Genomic DNA, 17,758 nt, shown 5'->3' on the forward strand with positions numbered 1-17,758 from the left:
CACTTTTTCTTTAAATGTGAGCATTCTGACGGCTTGTGTGAGGAATCTGACGCCACTGTGAGCCTTTTGGCAGCAACCACGAACCATTTAACTTACAGTATCCCCAGTAAGTTAGATATTATGGATGAAAATTCGGCAACTATGAGCACCGTGGAATCGAGTGTGAGCAATTTGAAAGTACGTCTGAACAATCTGAAGGCAAATGTGAGTATTTTGAAGATGAGCACGAACCATTATGTAGGCAATTATGAGCCCTTTGTCCGCAATTATGAACGAAAAGTCGGCAATTATGAGCGTTTTGACAGCAACCATGAACCATTTAACTTCACTATCAGCAGTATGTTAGATATTATGAATGAAAAGTCGGCAACTATGAGCAACGTGGAAGCGAGTGTGAGCATTTTGAAAGTATGTCTGAACATTCTGAGGGCAACTGTGAGTGTTTTGAAGATGAGCACGAATCATTATGTAGGCAACTATGAGTCCTTTGTCCGCAATTAGAAACGAAAAGTCGGCAACTATGAGCGTTTTACGGCACCTGTGAGGCCTTCGTCGGCAATTACGAATGAAAGTCGGCAATTATGAACGTTTTGATGGCTACTGTGAGGCCTTGGTCGGCAATTATGAACGAATGGTCGGCAACTATGAGCACTTTTTCTTTAAATCTGAGCATTCTGACGGCTTGTGTGAGGAATCTGACGGCAACTGTGAGTTTTTTGACAGCAACCATGAACCATTTAACTTACACTATCAGCAGTATGTTAGATATTATGAATGAAAAGTAGGCAACTATGAGCAACGTGAAAGCGAGTGTGAGCATTTTGAAGGTACGACTGAACATTCTGAAGGCAACTGTGAGTATTTTGAAAATGAGCACGAACCATTATATAGGCAACTATTAGCACTTTGTTCGAAATTATGAAGGAAAATTCGGCAACTATGAGCGTTTTGACGGCACCTGTGAGGCCTTAGTTGGCAATTATGAACAAATGGTCGGAAACTATGAGCACTTTTTTAAATCTGAGCATTCTGACGGCTTGTGTGAGGATACTCACGGCAACTGTGAGCCTTTTGGCAGCAACCATGAAAAATTTAACTTACATTATCAGAAGTAAGTTAGATATTATGGATGAAAATTCGGCAACTATGAGCACCGTGTAATCGAGTGTGAGCAATTTGAAAGTACGTCTGAACATTCTGAACGCAACTGTGAGTATTTTGAAGATGAGCACGAACCATTATGCAGGCAACTATGAGCCTTTTGTCCGCAATTATGAACGAAAAGTCGGCAATTATGAGCCTTTTGACGGCACCTGTGTGGCCTTGGTCGCCAATTATGAACGAAAAGTCAGCAACTATGAGCACTTTTTCTTTAAATGTGAGCATTCTGACGGCCTGAGTGAGGAATCTGACGCCACTGTGAGCCTTTTGGAAGACACCACGAACCATTTAACTTACACTATCAGCAGTAAGTTAGATATTATGGATGAAAATTCGGCAAAAATGAGTACCGTGGAATCGAGTGTGAGCAATTTGATAGTACGTCTGAACATTCTGAAGGCAACTGTGAGTATTTTCAAGGTGAGAACGAACCATTATGTAGGCAATTATGAGCCCTTTGTCCGCAATTATGAACAAAAAGTCGGCAATTATGAGCGTTTTGACGGCACTTATGAGGCCTTGTTCGGCAATTATGAATGAAAAGTCGGCAACTATGAGCGTTTTGACGGCTACTGTGATGCCTTGGTCGCCAATTATGAACGAATGGTCGGCAACTATGAGCAGTTTTTCTTTAAATCTGAGCATTCTGACGGCTTGTGTGAGGAATCTGACGGCAACTGTGAGTCTTTTCACAGCAACCATGAACCATTTAACTTACACTATCAGCAGAATGTTAGATATTATGAATGAAAAGTCGCCTACTTTGAGCAACGTGGAAGCGAGTGTTAGCATTTTGAAAGTACGTGTGAACATCCTGAAGGCAACTATGAGTATTTTGAGGATGAGCACGAACCATTATGTAGGCAACTATGAGCCCTTTGTCCGCAAAAATGAACGGAAATCCGGCAACTATGAGCGTTTTCACGGCACTTGTGAGGCCTTGGTCGGCAATTATGAACGAATAGTCGGCAACTATGAGCACTTTTTCTTTAAATCTGAGCACTCTGACGGCTTGTGTGAGGAATCTGACGGCAACTGTGAGTCTTTTGACAGCAACCATGAACCATTTAACTTACACTATCGGCAGTATGTTAGATATTATGAATGAAAAGTCGGCAACTAAGTGCAACGTGGAAGCGAGTGTGACCATTTTGAAAGTACGTGTGAACATTCTGAAGGCAACTGTGAGTATTTTGAAGATGAGCCCGAATCATTATGTAGGCAACTATGAGCCCTTTGTCCGCAATTAGGAGCGAAAAGTCGGCAACTCTGAGCGTTTTACGGCACCTGTGAGGCCTTGGTCGGCAATTATGAATGAAAAGTCGGAAACTATGAGCGTTTTGACGGCTAGTGTGAGGCCTTGGTCCGCAATTATGAACGAATGGTCGGCAACTTTGAGCAATTTTTCTTTAAATCTGAAAATTCTGACGGCTTGTGAGAGGAATCCGACGGCAACTGTGAACCGTTTGACAGCAACCATGAACCATTTTACTTACAATATCAGCAGTAAGTTAGATATTATGAATGAAAAGTCGGCAGCTATGAGCACCATGGAAGCGAGTGTGAGCATTTTGAAAGTACGTGTCAACATTCTGAAGGCAACTATGAGTATTTTGAGGATGAGCACGAACCATTATGTAGGCAACTATGAGCCCTTTGTCCGCAAAAATGAACGGAAATCCGGGAAATATGAGCGTTTTGACGGCACCTGTGAGGCCTTGGTTGGCAATTATGAACGAATGGTCGGAAACTATGAGCACTTTTTTAAATCTGAGCATTCTGACGGCTTGTGTGAGGATACTGACGGCAACTGTGAGCCTTTTGGCAGCAACCATGAACCATTTAACTTACACTATCAGCAGTAAGTAGATATTATGGATGAAAATTCGGCAACTATGAGCCCCGTGTAATCGAGTGTGAGCAATTTGAAAGTACGTCTGAACATTCTGAAGGCAACTGTGAGTATTTTGAAGATGAGCACGAACCATTATGTAGGCAACTATGAGCCTTTTGTCCGCAATTATGAACGAGAAGTCGGCAATTATGAACGTTTTGACGGCACCTGTGAGGCCTTGGTCGGCAATTATGAACGAAAAGTCAGCAACTATGAGCACTTTTTCTTTAAATGTGAGCATTCTGACGGCCTGAGTGAGGAATCTGACGCCACTGTGAGCCTTTTGAGAGACACCACGAACAATTTAACTTACACTATCAGCAGTAAGTTAGATATTATGGATGAAAATTCGGCAACAATGAGCACCGTGGAATCGAGTGTGAGCAATTTGATAGTACGTCTGAACATTCTGAAGGCAACTGTGAGTATTTTGAAGATGAGCACGAACCATTATGTAGGCAATTATGAGCCCTTTGTCCGCAATTATGAACAAAAAGTCGGCAAATATGAGCGTTTTGACGGCACCTGTGAGGCCTTGGTCGGCAATTAAGAATGAAAAGTCGGCAACTATGAGCGTTTTGACGCCTACTGTGATGCCTTGGTCGGCAATTATGAACGAATGGTCGGCAACTATGAGCACTTTTTCTTTAAATCTGAGCATTCTGACAGCTTTTGTGAGGAATCTGACGGCAACTGTGAGTCTTTTGACAGCAACCATGAACCATTTAACTTACAGTATCAGCAGAATGTTAGATATTATGAATGAAAAGTCGGCTATTATGAGCAACGTGGAAGCGAGTGTGAGCATTTTGAAAGTACGTGTGAACATTCTGAAGGCAACTATGAGTATTTTGATTATGAGCACGAACCATTATGTAGGCAACTATGAGCCCTTTGTCCGCAAGAATGAACGGAAATCCGGCAACTATGAGCGTTTTACGGCACTTGTGAGGCCTTAGTCGGCAATTATGAACGAATAGTCGGCAACTATGAGCACTTTTTCTTTAAATCTGAGCATTCTGACGGCTTGTGTGAGGAATCTGACGGCAACTGTGAGTCTTTTCACAGCAACCATGAACCATTTAACCTACACTATCAGCAGTATGTTAGATATTATGAATGAAAAGTCGGCAACTAAGAGCAACGTGGAAGCGAGTGTGAGAATTTGAAAGTACGTTTGAACATTCTGACGGCAACTGTGAGTATTTTAAGATGAGCACGAACCATTATGTAGGCAACTATGAGCCCTTTGTCCGCAATTAATAACGAAAAGTCGGCAACTATGAGCGTTTTGACGGCACCTGTGAGGCCTTGGTCGGCAATTATGAACGAATGGTCGGAAACTATGAGCACTTTTTAAATCTGAGCATTCTGACGGCTTGTGTGAGGAATCGGACGGCAACTGTGTCTCTTAACAGCAACCACAAACCATTTATCTTACACTATCAGCAGTATGTTAGATATTATGAATGAAAAGTCGGCAACTAAGAGCAACGTGGAAGCGAGTGTGAGAATTTGAAAGTACGTATGAACATTCTGACGGCAACTGTGAGTATTTTAAGATGAGCACGAACCATTATGTAGGCAACTATGAGCCCTTTGTCCGCAATTAGTAACGAAATGTCGGCAACTATGAGCGTTTTGACGGCACCTGTGAGGCCTTGGTCGGCATTACGAATGAAAGTCGGCAACTATGAACGTTTTGACGGCTACTGTCAGGCCTTGAAAGGCAATTATGAACGAATGATCGGCAACTATCAGCGTTTTTACGGCACCTGTGAGGCCTTGGTCGGCAATTATGAATGAAAAGTCGGATACTATGAGCATTTTGACGGCTACTGTGATGCCTTGGTCGGCAATTATGAAGGAATGGTCGGCAACTATGAGCACTTTTTCTTTAAATCTGAGCATTCTGACGGCTTGTGTGAGGAATCTGACGGCAATTCTGAGTCTTTTGACAGCAACCATGAACCATTTATCTTACATTATAGCAGTATGTTAGATATTATGAATGAAAAGTCGGCAACTATGAGCATCGTGGAAGCGAGTGTCAGCATTTTGAAGGTACGTGTGAACATTCTGAACGCAACTGTGAGTATTTTGAAGATGAGCACGAACCATTATGTAGGCAACTATGAGCCCTTTGTCCGCAAATATGAACGAAAATCCGGCAACTATGAGCGTTTTAACGGCACCTGTGAGGCCTTGGTCGGCAATTATGAACGAATGGTCGGCAACTAATAGCACTTTTTCTTTAAATCTGAGCATTCTGACGGCTTGTGTGAGGAATCTGTAACCAACTGTGAGCCTTTTGACAGCAACCATGAACGATTTAACTTACAATATCAGCAGTAAAATAGATATTATGAATGAAAAGTCGGCAGCTATGAGCACCATGGAAGCGAGTGTGACCATTTTGAAAGTACGAGTGAACATTCTGAAGGCAACTGTGAGTATTTTGAAGATGAGCCCGAATCATTATGTAGGCAACTATGTGCCCTTTGTTCGCAATTAGGAGCGAAAAGTCGGCAACTCTGAGCGTTTTACGGCACCTGTGAGGCCTTGGTCGGCAATTATGAATGAAAAGTCGGAAACTATGAGCGTTTTGACGGCTACTGTGAGGCCTTGGTCGGCAATTATGAACGAATGGTCGGCAACTATGAGCACTTTTTCTTTAAATCTGAGAATTCTGACGGCTTGTGTGAGGAATCTGACGGCAACTGTGAGTCTTTTGAAAGCAACCATGAAACATTTAACTTACACTATCAGCTGAATGTTAGATATAATGAATGAAAAGTCGGCTACTATGAGCAATGTGCAAGCGAGTGTGAGCATTTTGAAAGTAGGTGTTAACATTCTGAAGGCAACTATGAGTATTTTGAGGATGAGTACGAACCATTATGTAGGCAACTATGAGCCCTTTGTCCGCAAAAATGAACGGATATCCTTCAACTATGAGCGTTTTCACGGCACTTGTGAGGCCTTAGTCGGCAATTATGAACGAATAGTCGGCAATTATGAGCACTTTTTCTTTAAATCTGAGCATTCTGACGGCTTGTGTGAGGAATCTGACGGCAACTGTGAGTCTTTTGACAGCAACCATGAACCATTTAACTTACACTATCAGCAGTATGTTAGATATTATGAATGAAAAGTCGGCAACTATGAGCAACGTGAAAGCGAGTGTGAGCATTTTGAAAGTACGACTGAACATTCTGAAGGCAACTGTGAGTATTTTGAAGATGAGCACGAACCATTATGTAGGCAATTATGAGCCCTTTGTGCGCAATTATGAACAAAAAGGCGGCAATTATGGGCGTTTTGACGGCACCTGTGAGGCCTTTTTCGGCAATTATGAATGAAAGTCGGATATTAAGCGTTTTGACGGCTACTGTGACCCTTGGTCGCCAATTATGAACGAATGATCGGCAACAATGAGCACTTTTTCTTTAAATCTGTGCATTACGACGGCTTGTGTGAGGTATCGGACGGCAACTGTGAGCCTTTTGACTGCAACCATGAACCATTTAACTTACACTATCAGCAGAATGTTAGATACTATGAACGAAAAGTCGGCAACTATGAGCATCGTGGAAGCGAGTGAGCATTTTGAAAGTACGTGTGAACATTCTGAAGGCAAGGGTGAGTGTTTTGAGGATGAGCACGAACCATTATGAAGGCAAATATGAGCCCTTTGTCCGGAATTAGGAAAAAAAAAGTCGGCAAGTAGGAGTGTTTGGCAGCACCTGTGAGCCCCTGGTCGGCAATTATGAACGAAAATCGGCAAGTATGAGCGTTTTGACGGCTACTGTGAGTCGTTGGTCGGCAATTATGAACGAATGGTCGGCAACTATGAGCACTTTTTCTTTAAATCTGAGCATTCTGACGGCTTGTGTGAGGAATCTGACGGCAACTGTGAGCCTTTTGACAGCAACCATGAACCTTTTAACTTACACTGTGAGTAGTAAGTTAGATATTATGAATGAAAGTCGGCAACTATGAGCACCGTGGAAGCGAGTGTGAGCATTTTGAAAGTATGTCTGAACATTCTGAAGGCAACTGTGAGTATTTTGAAGTTGAGAACGAACCATTATTTAGACAACTATGAGCCCTTTGTCCGCAATTATGAACGAAAAGTCGGCAATTATGAGCGTTTTGACGGCACCTGTGAGGCCTTGGTCAGCAATTATGAACGAAGGGTCGGCAACTATGAGCACTTTTTCTTTAAATCTGAGCATTCTGACGGCTTGTGTGAGGAATCTGACATCAACTGTGAGCCTTTTGACAGCAACCATGAGCCATTGAACTTACACTATCAGCACTAAGTTAGATATTATGAATGAAAAGTCGGCAGCTATGAGCACCGTGGAATGGAGTATGAGCATTTTGAAAGTACGTCTGAACTATCTGAAGGCAACTGTGAGTATTTTGAAGATGAGCACGAACCATTATGTAGGCAACTATGAGCCCTTTGTCCGCAATTAGGAACGAAAAGTCGGCAAATATGAGCGTTTTACGGCACCTGTGAAGCCTTGGTCGGCAATTATGAATGAAAGTCGGAAACTATGAACGTTTTGACGGCTACTGTGAGGCCTTGGTCGGCAATTATGTACGAATGGTCGGCAACTATGAGCACTTTTTCTTTCAATCTGAGCATTCTGACGGCTTGTGTGAGGAATCTGACGGCAACTGTGAGTCTTTTGACAGCAACCATGAACCATTTAACTTACACTGTGCGTAGTAAGTTAGATATTATGAATGAAAATTCGGCAACTATGAGCATCGTGGAAGCAAATCTGAGCATTTTGAAAGTACGTGTGAACATTCTGAACGCAACTGTGAGCATTTTGAAGATGAGCACGAACCATTATGTAGGCAACTATGAGCCCTTTGTTCGCAATTATGAACGAAAAGTCGGCAACTATGAGCGTTTTGACGGCACCTGTGAGGCCTTGGTCGGCAATTATGAACGAAAAGTCAGCAACTATGAGCACTTTTTCTTTAAATGTGAGCATTCTGACGTCCTGAGTGAGTAATCTGACGCCACTGTGAGCCTTTTGAAAGACACCACGAACAATTTAACTTACACTATCAGCAGTAAGTTAGATATTATGGATGAAAATTCGGCAACAATGAGCACCGTGGAATCGAGTGTGAGCAATTTGATAGTACGTCTGAACATTCTGAAGGCAACTGTGAGTATTTTGAAGATGAGCACGAACCATTATGTAGGCAATTATGAGCCCTTTGTCCGCAATTATGAACAAAAAGTCGGCAAATATGAGCGTTTTGACGGCACCTGTGAGGCCTTGGTCGGCAATTAAGAATGAAAAGTCGGCAACTACGAGCGTTTTGACGCCTACTGTGATGCCTTGGTCGGCAATTATGAACGAATGGTCGGCAACTATGAGCACTTTTTCTTTAAATCTGAGCATTCTGACAGCTTTTGTGAGGAATCTGACGGCAACTGTGAGTCTTTTGACAGCAACCATGAACCATTTAACTTACACTATCAGCAGAATGTTCGATATTATGAATGAAAAGTCGGCTATTATGAGCAACGTGGAAGCGACTGTGAGCATTTTGAAAGTACGTGTGAACATTCTGAAGGCAACTATGAGTATTTTGAGGATGAGAACGAACCATTATGTATGCAACTATGAGCCCTTTGTCCGCAAGAATGAACGGAAATCCGGCAACTATGAGCGTTTTACGGCACTTGTGAGGCCTTAGTCGGCAATTATGAACGAATAGTCGGCAACTATGAGCACTTTTTCTTTAAATCTGAGCATTCTGACGGCTTGTGTGAGGAATCTGACGGCAACTGTGAGTCTTTTCACAGCAACCATGAACCATTTAACCTACACTATCAGCAGTATGTTAGATATTATGAATGAAAAGTCGGCAACTAAGAGCAACGTGGAAGCGAGTGTGAGAATTTGAAAGTACGTTTGAACATTCTAACGGCAACTGTGAGTATTTTAAGATGAGCACGAACCATTATGTAGGCAACAATGAGCCCTTTGTCCGCAATTAGTAACGAAAAGTCGGCAACTATGAGCGTTCTGACGGCACCTGTGAGGCCTTGGTCGGCAATTATGAACGAATGGTCGGAAACTATGAGCACTTTTTAAATCTGAGCATTCTGACGGCTTGTGTGAGGAATCGGACGGCAACTGTGTCTCTTAACAGCAACCATAAACCATTTATCTTACACTATCAGCAGTATGTTAGATATTATGAATGAAAAGTCGGCAACTAAGAGCAACGTGGAAGCGAGTGGGAGAATTTGAAAGTACGTTTGAACATTCTGACGGCAACTGTGAGTATTTTAAGATGAGCACGAACCATTATGTAGGCAACAATGAGCCCTTTGTCCGCAATTAGTAACGAAAAGTCGGCAACTATGAGCGTTCAGACGGCACTTGTGAGGCCTTGGTCGGCAATTATGAACGAATGATCGGCAACTATGAGCACTTTTTCTTTAAATTTGAGCATTCTGACGGCTTGTGTGAGGAATCTGACGGCAACTGTGAGCCCTTTGACAGCAACCATAAACCGTTTAACTTTCACTATCAGCAGTATGAAAGATATTATGAATGGAAAGTCGGCAACTATGAGCATCGTGGAAGCGAGTGTGAGCATTTTGAAAGTACGTGTGAACATTCTGAAGGCAACTGTGAGTATTTTGAGGATGAGCACGAACCATTAAGTGGGCAACTATAAGCTCTTTGTCCGCAATTAGGAACGAAAATTCGGCAACTATCAGCGTTTTTACGGCACCTGTGAGGCCTTGGTCGGCAATTATGAATGAAAAGTCGGATACTATGAGCATTTTGACGGCTACTGTAATGCCTTGGTCGGCAATTATGAAGGAATGGTCGGCAACTATGAGCACTTTTTCTTTAAATCTGAGCATTCTGACGGCTTGTGTGAGGAATCTGACGGCAATTGTGAGTCTTTTGACAGCAACCATGAACCATTTATCTTACATTATAGCAGTATGTTAGATATTATGAATGAAAAGTCGGCAACTATGAGCATCGTGGAAGCGAGTGTCAGCATTTTGATGGTACGTGTGAACATTCTGAACGCAACTGTGAGTATTTTGAAGATGAGCACGAACCATTATGTAGGCAACTATGAGCCCTTTGTCCGCAAATATGAACGAAAATCCGGCAACTATGAGCGTTTTAACGGCACCTGTGAGGCCTTGGTCGGCAATTATGAACGAATGGTCGGCAACTAATAGCACTTTTTCTTTAAATCTGAGCATTCTGACGGCTTGTGTGAGGAATCTGTAACCAACTGTGAGCCTTTTGACAGCAACCATGAACGATTTAACTTACAATATCAGCAGTAAAATAGATATTATGAATGAAAAGTCGGCAACTATGAGCAACGTGGAAGCGTGTGTGAGCATTTTAAAAGTACGTCTGAAAATTCTGAAGGCAAATGTGAGTATTTTGAAGATAAGAACGAACCATTATGTAGGCAACTATGAGCTCTTTGTTCGCAATTATGAACGAAAAGTCGGCAATTATGAGCGTTTTGACGGCACGCGTTAGGCCTAGGTCGGCAATTATGAACGAAAAGTCGGCAACTATGAGCGTTTTGACGGCTACTGTGAGGTCTTGGTCGGCCATTATGAACGAATGGTCTGCAACTATGAGCACTTTTTCTTTAAATCTGAGCATTCTGAAGGCTTGTGTGAGGAATGACGGCAACCGTGAGCCTTTTGATAGCAACCATGAACCATTTAACTTACACTATCAACAGTATTTTTGATACTATGAATGGAAAGTCGGCAACTATGAGCATCGTGGAAGTGAACGTGAGCATTTTGAAAGTACGTCTGAACATTCTGAAGGCAACTGTGAGGATTTTGAGAATGAGCACGAACCATTATGTGGCAACTATGAGCCCTTTGTTCGCAATTAGGAACGAAAATTCGGCAACTATGAGCGTTTTTACGGCACCTGTGAGGCCTTGGTCGGCAATTATGAATGAAAATTCGGCAACTATGAGCGTTTTGAAGGCTACTGTGAGGCCTTGGTCGGCAATTATGAACGAATGGTCGGCCACTATGAGGACATTTTCTTTAAATCTGAGCATTCTGAGGGTTTGTGTCAGGAATCTGACGGCAATTGTGAGTCTTTTGACAGCAACCATGAACCATTTATCTTACAATATTAGCAGTAAGTTAGATATTATGAGTGAAAAGTTGGCAGCTATGAGCACCATGGAAGCGAGTGTGACCATTTTGAAAGTACGAGTGAACATTCTGAAGGCAACTGTGAGTATTTTGAAGATGAGCCCGAATCATTATGTAGGCAACTATGTGCCCTTTGTCCGCAATTAGGAGCAAAAAGTCGGCAACTCTGAGCGTTTTACGGCATTTGTGAGGCCTTGGTCGGCAATTATGAATGAAAAGTCGGAAACTATGAGCGTTTTGACGGCTACTGTGAGGCCTTGGTCGGCAATTATGAACGAATGGTCGGCAACTATGAGCACTTTTTCTTTAAATCTGAGAATTCTGACGGCTTGTGTGAGGAATCTGACGGCAACTGTGAGTCTTTTGACAGCAACCATGAAACATTTAACTTACACTATCAGCTGAATGTTAGATATTATGAATGAAAAGTCGGCTACTATGAGCAATGTGCAAGCGAGTGTGAGCATTTTGAAAGTAGGTGTTAACATTCTGAAGGCAACTATGAGTATTTTGAGGATGAGTACGAACCATTATGTAGGCAACTATGCGCCCTTTGTCCGCAAAAATGAACGGATATCCTTCAACTATGAGCGTTTTCACGGCACTTGTGAGGCCTTAGTCGGCAATTATGAACGAATAGTCGGCAACTATGAGCACTTTTTCTTTAAATCTGAGCATTCTGACGGCTTGTGTGAGGAATCTGACGGCAACTGTGAGTCTTTTGACAGCAACCATGAACCATTTAACTTACACTATCAGCAGTATGTTAGATATTATGAATGAAAAGTCGGCAACTATGAGCAACGTGAAAGCGAGTGTGAGCATTTTGAAAGTACGACTGAACATTCTGAAGGCAACTGTGAGTATTTTGAAGATGAGCACGAACCATTATATTGGCAAATATTAGCACTTTGTTCGGAATTATGAAGGAAAATTCGGCAACTATGAGCGTTTTGACGGCACCTGTGAGGCCTTGGTTGGCAATTATGAACGAATGGTCGGAAACTATGAGCACTTTTTCTTTAAATGTGAGCATTCTGACGGCCTGAGTGAGGAATCTGACGCCACTGTGAGCCTTTTGGAAGACACCACGAACCATTTAACTTACACTATCAGCAGTAAGTTAGATATTATGGATGAAAATTCGGCAACAATGAGCACCGTGGAATCGAGTGTGAGCAATTTGATAGTACGTCTGAACATTCTGAAGGCAACTGTGAGTATTTTGAAGATGAGCACGAACCATTATGTAGGCAATTATGAGCCCTTTGTGCGCAATTATGAACAAAAAGGCAGCAATTATGGGCGTTTGACGGCACCTGTGAGGCCTTTTTCGGCAATTATGAATGAAAGTCGGATATTAAGCGTTTTGACGGCTACTGTGACGCCTTGGTCGCCAATTATGAACGAATGATCGGCAACAATGAGCACTTTTTCTTTAAATCTGTGCATTACGACGGCTTGTGTGAGGAATCGGACGGCAACTGTGAGCCTTTTGACTGCAACCATGAACCATTTAACTTACACTATCAGCAGAATGTTAGATACTATGAACGAAAAGTCGGCAACTATGAGCATCGTGGAAGCGAGTGAGCATTTTGAAAGTACGTGTGAACATTCTGAAGGCAAGGGTGAGTGTTTTGAGGATGAGCACGAACCATTATGAAGGCAAATATGAGCCCTTTGTCCGGAATTAGGAAAGAAAAGTCGGCAAGTAGGAGTGTTTGGCAGCATCTGTGAGCCCCTGGTCGGCAATTATGAACGAAAATCGGCAAGTATGAGCGTTTTGACGGCTACTGTGAGTCGTTGGTCGGCAATTATGAACGAATGGTCGGCAACTATGAGCACTTTTTCTTTAAATCTGAGCATTCTGACGGCTTGTGTGAGGAATCTGACATCAACTGTGAGCCTTTTGACAGCAACCATGAGCCATTGAACTTACACTATCAGCACTAAGTTAGATATTATGAATGAAAAGTCGGCAGCTATGAGCACCGTGGAAGCAAATGTGAGCATTTTGAAAGTACGTGTGAACATTCTGAACGCAACTGTGAGCATTTTGAAGATGAGCACGAACCATTATGTAGGCAACTATGAGCCCTTTGTCCGCAATTATGAACGAAAAGTCGGCAATTATGAGCGTTTTGACGGCACCTGTGAGGCCTTGGTCAGCAATTATGAACGAAGGGTCGGCAACTATGAGCACTTTTTCTTTAAATCTGAGCATTCTGACGGCTTGTGTGAGGAATCTGACATCAACTGTGAGCCTTTTGACAGCAACCATGAGCCATTGAACTTACACTATCAGCACTAAGTTAGATATTATGAATGAAAAGTCGGCAGCTATGAGCACCGTGGAATGGAGTATGAGCATTTTGAAAGTACGTCTGAACTATCTGAAGGCAACTGTGAGTATTTTGAAGATAAGCACGAACCATTATGTAGGCAACTATGAGCCCTTTGTCCGCAATTAGGAACGAAAAGTCGGCAAATATGAGCGTTTTACGGCACCTGTGAAGCCTTGGTCGGCAATTATGAATGAAAGTCGGCAACTATGAACGTTTTGACGGCTACTGTGAGGCCTTGGTCGGCAATTATGAACAAATGGTCGGCAACTATGAGCACTTATTCTTTAGGTCTGAGCATTCCGACGGCTTGTGTGAGGAATCTGACGGCAACTGTGAGCCTTTTGACAGCAACCATGAACCTTTTAACTTACACTGTGAGTAGCAAGTTAGATATTATGAATGAAAGTCGGCAACTATGAGCACCGTGGAAGCGAGTGTGAGCATTTTGAAAGTATGTCTGAACATTCTGAAGGCAACTGTGAGTATTTTGAAGTTGAGAACGAACCATTATTTAGACAACTATGAGCCCTTTGTCCGCAATTATGAACGAAAAGTCGGCAATTATGAGCGTTTAGACGGCACCTGTGAGGCCTTGGTCAGCAACTATGAACGAAGGGTCGGCCACTATGAGCACTTTTGCTTTAAATCTGAGCATTCTGACGGCTTGTGTGAAGAATCTGACATCAACTGTGAGCCTTTTGACAGCAACCATGAGCCATTGAACTTACACTATCAGCACTAAGTTAGATATTATGAATGAAAAGTCGGCAGCTATGAGCACCGTGGAATGGAGTATGAGCATTTTGAAAGTACGTCTGAACATTCTGAAGGCAACTGTGAGTATTTTGAAGATGAGCACGAACCATTATGTAGGCAACTATGAGCCCTTTGTCCGCAATTAGGAACGAAAAGTCGGCAACTATGAGCGTTTTACGGCACCTGTGAAGCCTTGGTCGGCAATTATGAATGAAAGTCGGCAACTATGAACGTTTTGACGGCTACTGTGAGGCCTTGGTCGGCAATTATGTACGAATGGTCGGCAACTATGAGCACTTTTTCTTTAAATCTGAACATTCTGACGGCTTGTGTGAGGAATCTGACGGCAACTGTGAATCTTTTGACAGCAACCATGAACCATTTAACTTACACTGTGCGTAGTAAGTTAGATATTATGAATGAAAAGTCGGCAACTATGAGCATCGTGGAAGCAAATCTGAGCATTTTGAAAGTACGTGTGAACATTCTGAACGCAACTGTGAGCATTTTGAAGATAAGCACGAACCGTTATGTAGGCAACTATGAGCCCTTTGTCCGCAATTATGAACGAAAAGTCGGCAACTATGAGCGTTTTGACGGCACCTGTGAGGCCTTGGTCGGCAATTATGAACAAATGGACGGCAACTATGAGCACTTATTCTTTAGGTCTGAGCATTCCGACGGCTTGTGTGAGGAATCTGACGGCAACTGTGAGCCTTTTGACAGCAACCATGAACCATTTAACTTACACTGTGCGTAGTAAGTTAGATATTATGAATGAAAATTGGGCAACTATGAGCACCGTGGAAGCGAGTGTGAGCATTTTGAAAGTACGTGTGGACATTCTGAAGGCAAATGTGAGTATCTTAAAGATGAGAACGAACCATTATGTAGGCAACTATGAGCCCTTTGTTCGCAATTATGAACGAAAAGTCGGCAATTTTGAGCGTTTTGACGGCTACTGTAAGGTCTTGGTCGGCAATTATGAACGAATGGTCGGCAACTATGAGCACTTTTTCTTTAAATCTGAGCATTCTGACGGCTTGTGTGAGGAATCTGACGGCAACAGTGAGCCTTTTGATAGCAACCATGAAAAATTTAACTTACACTATCAGCACTAAGTTAGATATTATGAATGAAAAGTCGGCTACTATGAGCAACGTGGAAGCGAGTGTGAGCATTTTGAAAGTACGTGTGAACATTCTGAAGGCTACTGTGAGTATTTTGAGGATGAGCACGAACCATTATGTAGGCAACTATGAGCCCTTTGTCCGCAATTAGGAACGAAAATTCGGCAACTGTGAGCGTTTTACGGCACCTGTGAGGACTTGGTCGGCAATTATGAATGATAGTCGGATATTAAGCGTTTTGACGGCTACTGTGACGCCTTGGTCGGCAATTATGAAGGAATGATCGGCAACAATGAGCACTTTTTCTTTAAATCTGTGCATTCCGACGGCTTGTGTGAGGAATCTGACGGCAACTGTGAGCCTTTTGACTGCCACCATGAACCATTTAACTTACACTATCAGCAGAATGTTAGATACTATGAATGAAAAGTCGGCAACTATGAGCATCGTGGAAGCGAGTGAGCATTTTGAAAGTACGTGTGAACATTCTGAAGGCAAGGGTGAGTGTTTTGAGGATGAACACGAACCATTATGAAGGCAAATATGAGCCCTTTGTCCGCAATTATGAACGAAAAGTCGGCAACTATGAGCGTTTTGACGGCACCTGTGAGGCCTTGGTCGGCAATTATGAACGAATGGTCGGCAACTATGAGCACTTTTGCTTTAAATCTGAGCATTCTGACGGCTTGTGTGAGGAATCTGACATCAACTGTGAGCCTTTTGACAGCTACCATGAACCATTGAACTTACACTATCAGCACTAAGTTAGATATTATGAATGAAAAGTCGGCAACTATGAGTACTGTGGAATCGAGTGAGAGCATTTTGAAAGTACCTCTGAACATTCTGAAGCCAACTGTGAGTATTTTGAAGATGAGCACGAACCATTATGTAGGCAACTATGACCCCTTTGTCTGCAAATATGAACGAAAAGTCGGCAACTATGAGCGTTTTGACGGCACCTGTGAGGCCTTGGTCGGCAATTATGAACGAATGGTCGGCCACTATGAGCACTTTTTCTTTAAATCTGTGCATTCCGACGGCTTGTGTGATGAATCTGACGGCAACTGTGAGCCTTTTGACTGCAACCAAGAACCATTTAACTTACACTATCAGCAGAATGTTAGATACTATGAATGAAAAGTCGGCAACTATGAGCATCGTGGAAGCGAGTGAGCATTTTGAAAGTACGTGTGAACATTCTGAAGGCAAGGGTGAGTGCTTTCAGGATGAACACGAACCATTATGAAGGCAAATATGAGCCCTTTTTCCGGAATTAGGAAAGAAAAGTCGGCAAGTAGGAGTGTTTGGCAGCACCTGTGAGCCCCTGGTCTGCAATTATGAACGAAAATCGGCAAGTATGAGCGTTTTGACGGCTACTGTGAGTCGTTGGTCGGCAATTATGAACGAATGGTCGGCAACTATGAGCACTTTTTCTTTAAATCTGAGCATTCTCACGGCTTGTGTGAGGAATCTGACGGCAACTGTGAGCCTTTTGACAGCAACCATGAACCTTTTAACTTACACTGTGAGTAGTAAGTTAGATATTATGAATGAAAGTCGGCAACTATGAGCACCGTGGAAGCGAGTGTGAGCATTTTGAAAGTATGTCTGAACATTCTGAAGGCAACTGTGAGTATTGTGAAGTTGAGAACGAACCATTATTTAGACAACTATGAGCCCTTTGTCCGCAATTAGGAACGAAAAGTCGGCAACTATGAGAGTTTTACGGCACCTGTGAAGCCTTGGTCGGCAATTATGAATGAAAGTCGGCAACTGTGAACGTTTTGACGGCTACTGTGAGGCCTTGGTCGGCAATTATGTACGAATGGTCGGCAACTATGAGCACTTTTTCTTTAAATCTGAGCATTCTGACGGCTTGTGTGAGGAATCTGACGGCAACTGTGAGTCTTTTGACAGCAACCATGAACCATTTAACTTACACTGTGCGTAGTAAGTTAGATATTATGAATGAAAAGTCGGCAACTATGAGCATCGTGGAAGCAAATGTGAGCATTTTGAAAGTACGTGTGAACATTCTGAACGCAACTGTGAGCATTTTGAAGATGAGCACGAACCATTATGTAGGCAACTATGAGCCCTTTGTCCGCAATTATGAACGAAAAGTCGGCAACTATGAGCGTTTTGACGGCACCTCTGAGGCCTTGGTCGGCAATTATGAACAAATGGTCGGCAACTATGAGCACTTATTCTTTAGGTCTGAGCATTCCGACGGCTTGTGTGAGGAATCTGA

Source organism: Thermobia domestica, chromosome 6 (assembly GCF_964235325.1).
Source record: "Thermobia domestica chromosome 6, izTheDome1.hap1.1, whole genome shotgun sequence".
Classification (NCBI taxonomy): Eukaryota; Metazoa; Arthropoda; class Insecta; order Zygentoma; family Lepismatidae; genus Thermobia; species Thermobia domestica.